This window comes from Onychomys torridus, chromosome 19, assembly GCF_903995425.1.
Source record: "Onychomys torridus chromosome 19, mOncTor1.1, whole genome shotgun sequence".
In the NCBI taxonomy this organism is placed as follows: Eukaryota; Metazoa; Chordata; class Mammalia; order Rodentia; family Cricetidae; genus Onychomys; species Onychomys torridus.
In genome coordinates this window covers 30,200,013-30,216,599 of record NC_050461.1, presented here as the reverse complement: position 1 = coordinate 30,216,599, position 16,587 = coordinate 30,200,013, and positions in this window count along the sequence as shown.

Genomic DNA, 16,587 nt, shown 5'->3' with positions numbered 1-16,587 from the left:
TAAGGAAAGCTATAATTTTATTTAGTCTTTAACTCTATCAAAGACCCCAAAAGGATGAAATGTTATCTAATGATAGGGACATCAGACTGCCTAGACAATCACCCGAAGTTCTTCTGTAATGTTGGGGCATCCGGCTCTAGTGTACAGGCCTAGCATATGTGACATACTTTCCTGCAAAGCAGAAAATTCTGAAAACCTGTACTACCTTGTCTTGGCAACGTTGGCAGTTGTCTTTCTTGTGTTCTGCTGGTCCAGTTTGGACATTATACTGTCATCAATTGAAGCAAGGGGAGTTTCTTTGCCCACATGGCTAGCTTTTGTCATAAAGAGAATGAACTCCATACAGAGTCTTTTCAATGTCCATCATCTTTTCAGAAGTAGATTGGTTCTGCCAGGAGCAGATGTGTCTTACTGTCATGAAAAGCCTTAGGTTATTAAACATATTAAATGCTATATTCTGTAGGTCTCTGAAGTGTTTGAAGACAATCTATCTATCTAAATATATGTGTATGACCTTGAAAACATACCTAATGTGACTATAAGTTTGACTATTATAGATGACTATTAATTTGTATTTTTAATTATACATTACATTTTAAAATGAGCTATATAAACCCAATACCCTAAATAAGAGTAGAAATATACATACAGTATAACAAAATTAACTTTACATTTGTATTGATATACTAAAATCCATACCAATGTAAAATATTTAAGATTAATAGTTGTTTTTTGGATTAAAGTAGATTCAGTAATCTACCCCTTTATCCAATCATTTCTATATTCATTCCCTTTTTTCTTTTTAAAATGAGATCCCTGAGATCTAATCTCTTTTGTTTAGCTTTTTTTCTTGACCATTACCAATAACAACTTGTAACCAACCCTCTCCCTTAATTGATAATAAACATTCACAACCCATTTTTGAGAATGTGGATGTAGTTCTCTAGACTACTTTTTGTTGACTGGAGGCACTGGTAATCTTTGGGGGACCCTGAGAAAATTTAGGATAATGGTTAAGTTTTGGTTGTAGTATTCTATGAGGCTGAGTCATCTCAGCCAGCAGTCTTAAAACTGTTCTGCATACAGAATTCTGAGGAGACTGTAACAGAGGCATTTTGAGATGCTGGATCACCTCTGAGCCATTCATTTTCAATCATGTCTGGTCTCTGTGTTCTGAAAATACATAAACTTTTAAAGGTAACATACATATTTGCAGCAATGTAAACTGTGCATTGTACACAAGTCAGCCAAAGATGATTTTTTTGTTATGTGTTTGAGCAGGTAAAATTTACATCATATGCCTTATAGTTCTTTTAGGTTTATTTCCTTATGTCTATAGTTAGGATTTCGAGGGGTCTTCTTTGATCAAACCTGATTGTCTTTAACCCAGAATGAACCCACAGCTTCTCCTTTCCTGTAGAAATTTAAGCATAACCTCTCCCCCAAAGCAACATACCTTTTGACTTAAATTTTGAAGTCAAGATATTTTTAAAATATATAGCTTGGTTGAATCTAGCTGTTTTCTTAATCCAGTGTCTCTTAGCAGCCATTACTCCTTCTTCAGCAGTCAAAAAGTTCAAAGACAACACAATAACATACAATATTCAGACTCGCTGTATATTTTCCATCTATATGTGGCTTTTTAAAAATATTATTTTGCTCCCTTTTTAAGAACTTTATTATTTTATAACTACATTTTTTTAAATCTAAGATTGTACATACTCTTCCTCTTCTCTCTCCCAAGCCTTTGTATATTTTTAAACACATTGTAACCTGTTTAGCAGGGTTTATTTTGTCTGAATCTGTCTTTACTGCATATCTGCAACCTTTTCTGTCTGAATGAGTTAAAACCCTACACCCTCCATGTAGCATGCTGGCAGAGCTCTCAAACCCTCAGGAAGCTGCTAGGAGAAGCCTCTCTGTACTGCTGGGAACTGCCACACTGCTTAGCTCATGGCGGCTGATGGTCAGCTCCACCTTGCAGGCAGCTGTCAGGAAAGGCGTCCTTGTACTGTGGCTGGCACAAGACTGTGAGACTGGGAAGCTGCATCTGGCTCTGTTTTTCTATGTTTAGAACCTTTTTAAAAAAACCTTTTTAGGTCTTATGTGGCTCAACACTGGATGGTGGGCACCATTTCTAGGTGGAGTTTTCCTGTCCTGCATTTGTTCTCAAGTAATCACTCAGAGGCATAATATTAATTACAAATGCTTGGCCAGTAGCTCAGGCTTATTACTAGTTAACTCTTACATCTTCAATTAACCCATTTCTATTCATCTACATTCTTACATGTGGCAATACCTTCTTTCAACATGGCGCGATCATCTCCTGCTCCCTCTGCATCTGGCTGGTGACTCCTCTGACTCTGCCCTTCTTCCTCTCAGCATTCTCTCTGTCAGATTGTTTCGCCCAATCTCTTCCTGCCCAGCTGTCAGCTAATCATCTTTTTATTAACACTGAGACAAATACATATTTACACTGTACAAAGATTGTTCCACAGCACAGGTTCCATAACTAAATCAGATTTTAAGTTATTTTATACAATGAGAACTAATGTTGAGCTACATGAAAATGAGATGTGTGGAATAGATAAAATACAGAATGCAGAGAGATGAGTGAGAGGCAGAACTTAAGATGGTGGAAATTTATTTTAATATGTCCAAATAAAGCCATATCCCAGTTCCCACTATGGACACCCTGATGAATACCAATGGCTGCAACACTTACAGGATTTCTTTTGTTTGCTTGGTAAGTACTGGGGCTTCTTCAGAGATCGCCATCTTGTCTCCTTGGTCTTCGGTACACTTTCAGCCTGCTGGGGACTTTGCTGAATGAGCACTTCGGTCACCTTCACAGTTAGGAGTCCTCAGGTCTGATACTAGGAAATAAAAGTATGGCAATAGTAACGAGATTTCTTTCTAATGGGTTCTAATTTTGTTCCAGGCCCTATGATAAGCACTTCACAAACATAATGCCCTTTCATTTTCACAGCCACAGGAAGGAAGCTTGGCATGCCCTCTTTCTATAAAGGGGAAAACACAGAGGGAAGTTTGCTTCTGTCTCCTTAAGTCCCTGTCAAACATCTTAGCAGAGTCTTCTATGCTGGCTAGCTCTTTCCATTTTTTTTCTCCAATTTGCTTCAGTCTACTTGTTCACTCTGTTTTTCCCCTACTCTAACTCCCTCTTATTTAAAAGCTAACAGTAGCCTCCATTGCCACAGATTTTGATCTTTCTCCTATTATTGGGTACCATGTTTTCTTGAGACTCTTGGCTCCCTCGACTTTCAAGATGACACTCTTTCTCATTTCCTCTGGTGTTCACATACTATGTCAGGTCTTTTATTGGATCCAGCCCATTCTTCCCCTATGCTTCTGTAAACATGCACATGTTCTGTTGTGGGTGCCATCCCAATGTCTGCTACTTATATTTTAAAATGACTCTTTCCTTTTTCCACAAACCAGCTCATTTTTATCAGTATTTCGGTGTTCACTATTTAGGTCAGGTCATGTGACTCTCTTGATGCATTTTGACACATTTCTTCACTCCCAGAAGATGACAGAGCAATTGCTTCTGGTGACAAAACCTCTTGCTGTGTCAGCCACTCCTTCCCTTTGCTGTTGTCCATGTGATTCCTACTCATTTCCTCTGACTTCATGAGTGTAGGTTCTTGTACACATGTATACAGAGACCAGAGGTTGACACTGGCCATTTTTTCAAGCATTAGCCACCTAATTTTTGTCAAGGTTTCTCACTTAAATTGGTCAACAAGCCCCAGGTAACCCCCTCTCTGTGCCTCCCTAGCACTGGAATTACAGGCATGGATCGCCCTGCCTAGATTTCCTTGTGATCTAACTCAGGTATGCATGCTTGCCAACTGGGTCATCTCCCTCACCCATTTTTTTTTTCTAGTTCAGCCTCCATTTCATCCGAATTTTATAATTTAGTTCAAAGCACTGTCAGTGTGGTGTATCTGTGTTTCTTGATCAGATTTGCCTCGTGCTTTGGGAGATTGCCCAGACCCTGTGTGTGATAAGAACAGGATTTGCCGTCTTATAGAGACTCTGACTTACAGCAGTTGACTGGCCTTGGGGACATCTGACCTCAGTTGGGCCACAGCAGTCACTCCCCATTTACCAGCTGGAACTGAGAAACACCGCACTTCTTCCTGTCATGGGCTGAACTGTTTTTAGAATGTGTTCTTTAGTTTCTTCCAAGTTGTAGATTTTCCAGTTTTTCTCTATTATTGATTTCTGCTGGTGATTGCAAACTTGTCAAATTTATTGGGATTTGTTTTATGCTTTAACATATGGTTTATCCCATCTGTCTTATATTCCATGAGTGTGTCCTATGTGCACTGGAGGAAAATATGTATTTTGTTTTGTTTTGTTTTGTTTAGGGTAGACTTTTAAAATAGCTTTTTAGGTTTTATTTGTGCATAGCACTCTAATCTTTAATTTCCTTATTCTTCTGTATAGTTTTTGGTCAAGTGTGGAAAATGAGGTCTGAATATATGCAAGCTAATAAATTGGGATATATTTATTCCTTCAGCTCTGTCACATTTTGTCACACATGATTTGGGGGCTTTGCTGCTAATCGAGTATAGATTCATATTACCTCCTTAATAAAGAAGACTCTGTCTTTATTCAGAGACTAAAAGGACTGACCCAGTTTCCTTTTCTGTTGCTATGATAAGCACCATGACTAAAAAAAAGTGTGAGGAGGAAATGGTTTATTTCGTCTTACACTTCCATCTTACAATCCATCCTTGTGGAGGCAGGAAATCAAGGCAGGAGCTTGAAGCAGAAACCACAGTAGAATGCTGTCCACTGCCTCGCTCCCTAACTTCTGCTCAGTTAGCTTTCTCAGACCATTCAGGACCACTTTTGTGGTGATGGTAACACCAAGAGTGGACCATACCCCATCACATCAATTAGCGGTCAAGAAATCCTGGCACAGACCTGCCCACTGACCAATACCCCAATGGGCAAGCTCTCAGAAAAACTCAAATACAACATGCCCTGAAAAACTATGAATAGATTGGACATGCTTTATACTTTAATATTTAACATAGTATTTGACATTTTTATTATAGTTGTCATAATAGAGTCTAAAAGAACCAGTTCAGTTAACTAATTTGCATAAAAACAATATAAAAAATTTTTAAACAGGAAAGAAGAGTAATTAAGAGACTGAGATGGATTTCTAAGCTGAAATGGCAGTCATTTATAGGAGCCCCTGCAGAACGGCCTCCTCTGTGGAAATGCTGCAGTGCGCAGTTTATTCGTATACAAAGGATGCTTTGTAAGAGATGCCACTCACAGTAATTGGATTTAATTTTGTAATCCAAAAGGTGAATTTTGGATAAAGTGTTTTTAATGCATTCTCTAAGTGTCTCTCATTAAAAGCATTTTTTTTTTTTAAATCTAGCTCCAGGCAGCAAAGGAAAAAATAGCCAAGTTCTGAGCCTTTGCATCTGTTCTAGAGGGTCCTTCTGTATAGTTGATGTGAGAGGCATTGTTCCTTTAAGAACACAGATGATTAATCCCTGGTGTGTTTGCTGCTTATCAGAAAATTTCATTAAGGTGTATTATAACAGCCTGAATGAATCATATTCTTCAAGTCATGAGACAGCCAGAGTTGTATAAAGGAACACTTTACAATGAGCAAATATATGAATAAGAGGCCCTACCTGATGTTTAAGTCTAGACCCATATTCTAATATTGTACCTAGGTAGAAATAAGGCCTGTGGTCACAAAGAGAATATATGATCTATAAATTATGCCTTGGTTTTACTTACTACAACTGCTCTATCATTCTTCCATAGGAAAATGCACTATCCCATCCCTGGAACAACAAGGGATCAAAGGCAAGCCTGAGATGCATACACTTACACCTGTGTACTCACAATGACACACAATGGCACACTCCACACTCTCACTCCCATACACCTATGCTGTGTAATAATCCTTCTGTGAATATTTGTCACTGTGATTGGTTTAATAAAGAAGCTGACTGGCCAACAGCTGAACAAGATAAAGTTAGGTGGGAAAGCCAAATTGAAAATGCTGGGAAGGATAATGGCAGAGTCAGGGGTCACTAGCCAGACATAGAGGGAGCAGAAGATGAATGTGCCATGCTAATAAAGGTACCAACCCATACCAGAGTATAAATAAGGAATATAGGTTAACTTAAAATGTAAGAGCTAGTTAGCAATAAGCCTGAGCTATTGGCCAAGCATTTACAATTAATATAAGTCTCTGTGTGGTAATTTAGAAGCAGCTCCTGGGACAGGAAAACTCCACCTACACATTTACATACTCAAAGTCACCTTTTTACACACAACCACTCACACTCTTACACACCCTGATGTCATCTCTAGCTAGCTTCATGAGAGAAATGAATTGCTCTAAAAATAGATTAGAAGCCAAGGTTCTTACCGGAGACTTGACTTAGATAGGTGTCAGCTTCCATCACAAAAGGATGAGTGGTTTAGTGGTTCAGTTTGCGGAGGGCACAGGCGACCTGAATCCTCTAGGGCTCCTCTGAGCTGTTCCTGACCTCCTCTGTCAATGAAAGACAGATATGGAGAGCAAGAACACAGTGAACAGAGGCCAACACAACCACAATCAGCTCTTCAGTTTTCAATGCTTGATTAGATTGTCTTTAGGCAGAGCACATACTTTAAGGTTGCATCACCGCCCTTCTCGTTTCCCTTTATGCCACTCCAAACCTGATTCTCACATTTGTTTTATGTGCCAAGAACCCTGGAACATAAAAAGACACCCCCCACCCACCCCGGGCTTGAGAGTCTCAAGGTGCTATTCTCTATGGGTGACTGACTGTGGGAGGCCAAGCCTTCATCCCTCCTACTCTCTCGGTCTTTCTATTGTCTCTAGTGGCTCTACCAGGACGGGAGACATGAGAGCGTGAATCTCTAGAGATCTGGACCACTATTTCTTAGCCGGTGGCATCCTCTGCCTACCTTGGTTATAAAGGTCACCCTATCTGGGACCACCATTTTCTCCTCAGTTTGGGGCTTAGGATTTGGAAAGCAAAGTCTAGCATTTCCAAGTTGATCCTGCCTTTTTGCCTCCAGAAAAAAAATAAGACCAGATGTTTTAGCTGTTTTACAAAGAAATTACAGGATTATATAGACAAGATAGCCTAGGCTGAAAAAATCCTCAAAGAGCAGCTGGGAGCGCAGCTCAGTGGCCCAGCACTTTCCTAGCATGCAGCAAGCCCCAAGTTGGATCCACAACACTATGAAAAAATACATGTTTGAAAGAGGAAAGAGAGTCCAAAAATAGTATCTTGCTACTTTGAGTTCTGAGGAAGGAAAATGTCACTTAACTATAAGGAAAAAAGTGTGGAATAAATGTCCTTTGATGGATCTGGATGAGAGCTTACCCTCTGGCATCAGCCCAGTTCCCAGAGAGAAGAGGATGTGGAGAACACAGTAGATTTGGTGGATTTAGTGTCCAAGGAAGCAGAAGCTTAGTTACACAGCATCTTCACACAAAATCACAGTGCAGACCTCCCTTTGTGGCATAATTGGAAGCATCCTGACAGTGTGCCTATTTGCCTAAAGGAAGCACACTCGAGTGGCCTGAAATCACAGAGCCCAGACACCAGTCCACTCATTGTTGTGTTTCTAATTTGTGCTTTGCTGACCCCATCAGGGTGTTCATAAGTGGGGTCATTTCCTTTTTACGTTGCACGTTGACTTTCTGTCTCCTCTCTTCTGAGATGGCAGCTGTGGGTCACAGAGGACTTTCCATTAAAAAATAAGTTCTGAAAAACTAATGTGTACCGTGGTTATAATAATTTATTGGTGTACTTAAAATTTGCATAAAGAATAGAAGTTGACTATTTTAACACATAAACACACCAAAGGTAACTGTGGAAGGTGGCAGATTTATGTTAACCTGATTGTGATATTACACACACACACACACACACACACACACACACACACACACACACACACACACATCTTGTTTTGGTGCACTTCCCATCTGTACTTGCTTGGATGCGCAGATATGGAGCCTGTAGACACAGAGAGCTTTGTACCTTGAGTCTAAAACAATAGAGCATGGAAGTCAGAAATCCACTTAAGTGAGCTAGATTTGAAGGCTGGGCAAGCTAGGGGTTGTAGCTCATGCCTACAATCCCAGCATTTGGAGAGTTGAATCAGTAGAGCAGCTGAGAGTTCTAGGCTAGCTTGGGCTGTATAGTGAATTTGTAAAACCAACAAAATATACGGAAGTTGGGGCTGAGAGCAGGTATGACAGAGAGAAAGTAAGGGTCTAGGTGGGAGAGCAGAGTTCAGCATCTTAGAAACTAAGAGAGGAGAGAAAGGCTGAGGCACACCAGGAGGTTTCCTCCTTCCTCCTCTTTCTCTCTATCTTGGACCCCACCCTTTTGGGAGGCATTGCCCACATTCAGGGCGGCTCTTTCTCCTCAAGTTACTGTCCCACATGCCAATCCTCTCTGGAAATGGCCTCATAGACTTGACAAGTGCTCTACTGATTTCTTGGGCATTGTTCAGCCCAATAGAGTCAACAATCAAGATCAACCACCGCGTTTTGTATATCATTCAATCTATTAAAAATATAAAACATATGTGGATGAAGAAAAATACCTGCAAGATGAAAAGCTCAAAGTAGTATTTCTTATGTTTCTAGTTGACCCAGCTCACTTGTCATAGAAAGCCTTTTTTAATGATAAAATGATTCTAAGCTTCACCTCATTGAAAACTGCATAAAAATAGCTTTAAAGGGAAAAATAAAAAGAGATAGAAAGAGGTTAGCCTGATCAGCTGTTTTAAAACACATGTTAAAAAGCTGGAACACTGCTGAAAATTCTCCAAAGGTTTTTTTTTACCGCATTCAGATTAAAAATTCTGTAGCTAGGGCTTGTCTGAGTTGTATTTATATAGCAGAATGTAATTCCCACCCAGAATCTTATCCACAGCAAAGCAGTCTGGGAAATGTAGTTTTAGCTCTTCCGGCCATTCAAAAAGAAAAGAGGACAAACAGAGAGGTAGGGATAAACAGAGAGTGTGACGTCGCCGAATTCACCACAACCCATCGCTGTAGCTGAAATTATTTAAATGGCTTCTTTGGAAGCGTTTTACCCCACTACTGTTGCAGCATTCCCAAGCATTCAACTTCATAAGATTAACAATTGCATTGATTTTGTTCATCCTTATATCCATACAGTAAGTGTCTAGGAGATACTCAAACCCTTTGCTTTATTAAAATTAAAAGAGAGACTTCATTGTTCTTTGAATGATTGGACCCCCCTGTTTGGGCCACGACTCATTTTGAAAACAGTGTTTTAAGAGAAACGATAAGAAGAGAGATTGAACTGTAAGAAGATGACATTGGGAGTGAGATACTCTAATTCCATTCCAGGCCATGTAGTTAGCAGAAGTGGAAATGTGTGTTGAAGACTGTCGTCCGGCAAAGTGGGAGTCCTGGTTTCAGTTTCTGAAAAGCCTGTCTCACAGAACAAGGAACAGATCGATTCTGCAGAAGCGGAAGGAAGGGACTCCAGCCATGGTGTGGCCTGGAAAAGGCGTGAGACCCCCAACTCAGAGTCAGGAAGGACTGACTACCCAACACACTGGAGGTGGAGAGGCCCCCGCTGGGAAATGGCCCAACTCACGAATGTGGTTCCAACACCATTAAGGCAGCTGAGGGCGGAGGAAGGGGTGGACAGAATGGCTTGAGGCCTTGAGGAGCTTAAGGTAAACTAAACGTAGCTATATTCCTTCCAAATTCTTGTTAAAATGTCTGGTGGGGCAAATGTAGGCTAATGGGAGTGAACAACGCTTGTAGACCACAGCCGAGCTGACAGTGCCTCTCAGACTGCAGCCAGTGTGTCCTGCAGATGTGATAAATCTGATAGTAGAACAGTCCTCCCTAGCTCACCCCTCTGTGTGTATGTGTGTGTGTGGGGGGGGGGGTGTGCGCGCGCGTGCGTGTGTTTCATTTCTCACCTCCCGGGCACCCTGCACGGAGTCAGCCCTTCACACATTGTGAGCAATGCATTTTCAATCACACTCATTTGCTATTCACTTGGTAGGAGGCTGATATTATTTTCCACACCTTAAAATCAGGCACAACCTCAAACACTTGAAGAAATTTTCACAAGGTCACTGAAAATTAGACGGAGGCCCAGGGAGCTAACGTGACGCTTAATTTCCTGAGTCACACAGCTCCCGCTGTTCCGCAGGAGGCTTGGCTGACAGGCTCGGGAACACGAGCTGGTGGCTTTAGTTCTGCCCTTCGGTTTGTGGTTTTGAATGAGCAAAGTAATCACTGCATTTCTATAATTTTTAAGAAGGAAGAAAGAAACAGAAAGAGGACCATAAACCTTTGACAGGATGCTTATTTTGTAACACAATGCCTGGGTTCTAATTTACTCTTTGCTTATTCCATACAATTGTAGAGTCTTAACACTTTACTAAAAAGAGCTTTAATAAATGTACACGTAACAGACCTATTGGTGAAGCGCTTCGTTCAATCTGCCCTTGTCCTGCTCCAGCCCCGGTGGGAATGAGTAAGGAATTCTCAACAAAGTGGTGGGTATGGGAGGGGCCGGTTCTGGTTTCTCTAAGCTGCTTCCATCTGTCCGTTTGTGAATTGTTCAACCAACACAGGGCAGCACTCTTTGGGGGCGGATCTTCATAGAAGGTGAGAAATGAGCTCTCAACCCCCCTCTAGAGCCTCAGTTCCCTAAAATAACTGAAAAAGAGGAAACTGTATTGCCAAGTCCAACACAGGCAAATGTGGCTTGGCTGATTTCATCAGCAGTTCTGGAGGGATTCTACATTTTTTTCTGAGAAAACCAAAGTCAGTTTTAAAGGGGAAAGGGAACTCAAAAATCCCACTCAATTCTTAAATATAGTTTCTAATTCTCACACCTTTCTCCCAAAATAATTTTCCCTTGTAGGAAGAAAGGTAACAGGCTCAGTCCTGGGTCAGCTTTAAATCTTCTGGTCATGCTTGGGGCACTGGGAAGAGGCAATGGCCCAGTGTGGAGCAATGAAGAAATGTCAGATGCCTGCTCCCTTTCTATAGAAAACACAGCTGTGAGAACCACTGCCCCTGTTCCTAAGCTTTTCCTCCTGATCCAAAATGTTCTGGCATGAAGTGTTCATTTCACAATTAGAAGTGAAAATCTTGGGCCCGGTGGTGTAGTGATAGTGTGCTCACATAGCATACACAAGAGCCTGTCACCTGGTACACACAGGAACTTGTCACCCAGTGGACACACAGGAACCTGTCACCCAGCACACACAGGAACCTGTCACCCAGCGCACACACAGGAGCCTGTCACCCAGTGCATACACAGGAACCTGTCACCCAGTGCATACACAGGAACCTGTCACCCAGTGCAACATTACCACCAGTGCACACCAGGACCCGTCACCCAGTGCATACACAGGAGCCTGTCACCCAGTGCACACAGGAACCTGTCACCCAGTGCATACACAGGAGCCTGTCACCCAGTGCATACACAGGAACCTGTCACCCAGTGCATGCACAGGAGCCTGTCACCCAGTGCAACAAACAGGAAACCTGTCCATCCAGTGCACCACAGGAACCTGTCACCCAAGTGCACACACAGGAACCTGTCACCCCCAGCGCCATCACAGGAGCCTGCTCACCCCAGTGGCATACACCAGGGAACCTGTCACCCAGTGCATACATATACACAGGAACCTGTCACCCAGTGCATACACAGGAACCTGTCACCCACGGCCCCATTCCACCAGTGATACACAGGAACCTGTCACCCAGTGCATGAACACAGGAACCTGTCACCCAGTGCATACACAGGAACCTGTCACCCAGTGCATACACAGGAACCTGTCACCCAGTGCATTCATAGGAACCTGTCACCCAGTGCATACACAGGAGCCTGTCACCCAGTGCACACAGGAACCTGTCACCCAGTGCACACACAGGAACCTGTCACCCAGCACACACAGGAGCCTGTCACCCAGTGCACACAGGAACCTGTCACCCAGTGCACACACAGGAACCTGTCACCCAGCGCACACAGGAACCTGTCACCCAGTGCATACACAGGAACCTGTCACCCAGTGCATACATATACACAGGAACCTGTCACCCAGTGCATACACAGGAACCTGTCACCCAGTGCACACACAGGAACCTGTCACCCAGTGCACACACAGGAACCTATGCTTGATCCCAATGCTATGAAGGCATACGTGCACACATGCTTGCACACACACACACACACACACACACACACACACACTCAAAAATTTTTCTGGAATAATCCCGATTTTAAAAATCAGATTCAAGTATACTCTAAGAGTTACACAAAATGCAGTCCTGTGTTTTTACTATTCAAAGATTCAGTAAGAAAACCCCATCAGTTGTGAAATGTAATACTTCAGCATGAACCATCTCATACGATTTATAAAATAAATCAGAAGCATAATGACCATGAAGGAAAATTAAGTTTTTTAAAGCTATCTGTTGTTTTTTGCTGGTTCTTTTTCTTTCAATTTGGTTGGTTTGTATGAAAAAATAGAAGTAATGATAATTTGTCCTTCCCACCCCCCCCAGTTCAGTCTTGGTGAGAATTGAAATCTTAAAGACCTGTGGCTTCCCTTCCCCCAGAGCTCAGAGAGAAAGGGTTTTGAAAAACCTCCATCTCATTTGGGATGAGGGCTGAGAAATGATGATCTGTGGGAGTAAGAGTGATGTCAGAGTGACCTGACCCAGAGAGTAAGGTCTGACCAGGGAATCAGATGGCGGTCTGCAGACAGAGCAGTGGGCATCTTTACTGGCAGGGGATATTAGGCAGGAGGGGGTTAAAGGTCACATGCTTGCCTCAGTGTTGAGGGGGTGGCAGGATCTCCAGAAAGGAATCTCTGTGCGCTGCACCTGTTAGGCTAGATACTAGGAGGGACACTTTGAGATGGCAAGTCCTCCATGTCCCTGGTTGATACGGCCAGCTAGAAACACCCGAACCTCCTGTGCAGCCACTACAGCTGGCAATAGCCACGATGACCAATGCCCAGAAGCCCCTTACATAAGTCTCCTGGTATATTTGGACAACCACAGTGAACTGAAGGGAAGAGGAGATCATGAAGGAGACTAAACTTGCTCACAGCAAGATGGGTCAGGAATGGGACAGTTTTCACCCTTACTTGCAAAACAAAATCTTTATATGTGTGTGTGTGTGTGTGTGTGTGTGTGTGTGTGTGTGTGTGTGCGCGCGCGTGCGCGCACTACTATGTTACCAGAAGACTGAAGATCTAAGGTCCAGTTCTAAAAATAATTCAGTGAGTTGGTACTAAGTAAGTTATGGAGAACAATATTAAGACTAGTATTGATCAAATCAGATTCTGTCAATTTATAAGAACCATATATCACTGGCTATTCGAGAAGGAGCACTTTAGGATTCCCCTCCCCGGTTGTCATAAAAGCCAGTATGTGAGGAGAAAGAGCTTGTTGGGGGTTTGTTTTTATGTGTCTAATGTGAACAAGGATGTGGCGACAACCCTCAGGATGGAGTTTGCAAGCCCTAGGTAGCAGATGATGATCTGGACCAAGCTTGGCTATTCCTTAAGGAAGGCCATTAGCAAACTGAGGCGGCTAGACTGGAGTAGACTAGAGCAGGGGGTGATTTTAAAGGAGAAAGAGGATAGTAATGAAAGAGAATGCAGGCTGGGGCAATGGCACATGCTTGCTTGCTTCAGATCTCTGCACATGGAAGGTTGGGATGGTTTTTACTATATGTAGTGAAAAGTCAGCTTCAATTTTTCCTCAGTTGGACAAGTATCAAACTATATTTGTGGCATGTGCTTTAAATAAAGTCACTTTACATTTCCTTCCAAAAGCAAGTTAAGAAGTGTTTTTAGAGATAAATGAAAATCACAGGCTTCATAAAGTTAACTGTAAATCTGACAGAGAACTCAAATTTTAGCTTTATTGTCTGTAGCGGGCTACAGAACACTGTCATGAGCCCCTAAAAAGCTGTGTTTATGCTTTACTTCCTAGAACCTGTAAATGTTGCCTTATTTTTGGTAGGTGGGGGTATGTGTTAGCAGATGCAATTACACTTGGTATCTTAAACCAAGACAACCACCCTATACCATCCAGATGGGCCCTAAATCCAACACTAAGTATCCCTATTAGGAAGAGACTCTGACCCAGAAGTAAAAAACAATACAAAGATGCAGACAGAGATTCCCACTCATAGAATGTCAACATCCTCCAGAAGCTGGAAAAGGCAACATGGATTTCTCTCTACAGCCCTAGAGGAAGTAAAGGCCCCAAATGCAGGAGAGAATGAATTGCTGATGCTTGGAGATTCCCAGTGCCTGGTATTTTGCTGAGACAGGACTAGGGAATGAATACAGGGCCATTTCTTTCTGTATTCCTGAAGCAAGTAGAGGCCCTCTCTTTGTAATATCAATTCTGACTCTCTAACTTTAGGCTCTAAGAATATTAAGGCTGAGGATTCAGCTCAGTTGGAAGTGTTGACCTTGCATGCATGAAGGCCTGGGTTTACCCCAGTAAACCCTGTTGTATTACTTGCTTTTAGCTGACTCTAAAAGGCACTGATGAAGGAGGTCATGCAGCAGAACAATTCACTATTGTCTCTCACTGGCTTCAGCATAGATGACACCTCTGATTCAAGCCACCACACAGGTGAAAACTGTTCTCTGGCAAAAGTTCTGGACCTATTTCTGTTCCCATTCTTATTCACAGACAATGACTTCCCCTTCACATCCTTTTTGTCTCCCCTTTGCTTCTGAGATGATCCAGACAACAGCCACTGACCTCAGGAGTTGATGCAAAACAAGGACATCTTACCCTCAAGGAGAGAATGCCACCACAAGAAGTTGGCCAATTGCAGTCAGGGCCAGACTGAATTCCATGTGTATTGTCTAAGCTGATCCTCACATAAATATCCCCTGCTTCCTCAAAGATGGAGGAGAGGTGCCAGGTGGCGGTGGTGGCGCACGCCTTTAATCCCAGCACTCAGGAGGCAGAGCCAGGTTGATCTCTGTGAGTTTGAGGCCAGCCTGGTCTACAGAGCAAGATCTAGGACAGGCAACAAAACTACACAGAGAAACTTTGTCTTGAAAAACAAAAACCAAAAAGAAAAAAATGGAGGATAGGAGAGTTGAGAGAAAACGTCTACCTCCTCTGGGTTGTCAGCATCCTCAATAAAACCAGCTTTCTTTCTCCCTCAAATTTACTTCTTAGACTTTGCTTAGTCGGTGTAGTGAGCTTCTAAAGCCAAGCCCAGTAACATTCTCAAGAAACCAAGGGGTTAACTGATATGGGACAGATACCTACCTGGAAGCAACAATCTCCTTTGATTTGGATAATTCTAAGCACTGAGTAACCATTTTGTATGAAAGTATAGGGTTGCACAGTTGAATGCAGAGTAAAGGCTAGACCAAGATTATGAGCCGAGCAGAGAGTGAGTTCAAGAAGAAAGGAAAGCATGTAACCTGTCCATTTTGCATCCTAGGAAGAGGTATTCATAGTAACATTGGGGGGAGGCCTACAGCCATGTCTAGAATGACAGCGGCTCCTGCTGTGGATATCGCTCTGTATAAATAAAATGCTGTTTGGCCAGTGGCCAAGCAGGAAGTATAGGCGGGACAAGAAAGAAGAGAATTCTGGGAAATGGAAGGCTGGGGGGAGACACTGCCAGCCGCTGCCATGAGAAGCAACATGTAAAGACACTGGTAAGCCACAAGCCATGTGACAAAATATAGACTAACAGAAATGGGTTAATTTAAGATAGAAAAAGTAGATAACAAGAAGCCTGCCACGGCCATACAGTTTGTAAGCAATATAAGTTTCTGTGTGTTTACTTGGTTGGTTCTGAGCGTCTATGGGCCTGGCAGGTGAGAGAGATTTGTCCTGACTGTGGGCCAGGCAGGAAAACTCGAACTACAGGCTCCAGTACAGGCAGGTAAGTGCACTCTAGTATTGAGACTGGAAGGCGGGTATTACCAGGACCTCCCAGTTCTTGTCTCTTCAAGGAAATAAGTTAGTTGATAGACCATTTAACCAAATGTTTAGTTAACAAAGCATAGGGACTGGAGTAGGTCCAGAAATAGAAGCCCAATGGCTTCTGCATTGTGGATTTTAAATAAATTTTTACAATTACTTACAAAGTACATAGCATAACCATGGGATAAGTGGTTCTCCCCGCCACCCACAGCTTGATGGACTGAATCTCCTTTTAGGGTACTTCTTCCCATGATCCTCTAGAAAGGCTGCAGGAGGGAAATTTAAAAGCCATAATGTAAAATATTATAATGAAGTCAGGGTCCTGTGAAGAGGCAGACTCTTTGTAAATGTATAAATACACAGAGCAATTGGGGACATGCCTGGGATATTAGCTTCCAGTACACCGTGGGCAACCTAACTGTAGTGCCAAGAATGTTCAATCACAAAGGGGCATTCGATTCTTAGGAGACATGGCAACCAAGACACAGTTGTGGTTTTCCTTGGTTCCCTTGTATCTATCTCCTTGCCCATGGGGTATCAAAGGCAGATGCCATCTGAGA